Below are 636 nucleotides of genomic sequence, written 5' to 3' on the forward strand. Positions count from 1 at the left end.
CAAAAGCATCGTGCTGTTATCATTCTTGTCACGGCTGACTTGCAGTCTTCTGTAATCTGCATTGGAAAATTACAGATGCTCCTTGGTTGTTGTGGGTTTTTGTGTGGTTGGTTTTTTTTTTGATGGTTCTTCCTGTTTGTATAAGTGGGGAGTTTCCAGTAGTGATTTTGGGTTAGACTTTCACTGCTATTATTCTCTAGTCAATTCTTCTGTATTATCCTGTTTTCTTCCTTGGGAGGAGCAGGGGCTGGAAACAGGTTTGGTTAGTAGTGGTAGTTGTAAATATTTATGTAACATCAGTGTCCAGAGGCTTTTTCACAATCACACAGAGCATAATGTGCTTCTGACCTTTATACAGTTTCCCAGGAGATCAATCCCTTAAAGCAAGAAAACAGGCCTCTCTCTAGCTCCACTACTCCAAGGACAAGTCCTGTCTTCGGCCTCAGTCTTTTTCATACTGGCTCTTTCAGCTAGTCCAAGAGAGATGTTTATCCCTTGGGGAGAGATACATCCAGAAATATGTAATGTTACAGCACCATAGTACAGATGGCACAGTTTTTGATAGTCTAGTGGACTACAGTATTTTAAAATCCCTAGACTAGAAGAAAAAAACATTTTTCTATAATGTCTCTGAGT

Source organism: Calidris pugnax, unplaced genomic scaffold (assembly GCF_001431845.1).
Source record: "Calidris pugnax isolate Ruff unplaced genomic scaffold, ASM143184v1 scaffold24, whole genome shotgun sequence".
NCBI classification, from domain to species: Eukaryota; Metazoa; Chordata; class Aves; order Charadriiformes; family Scolopacidae; genus Calidris; species Calidris pugnax.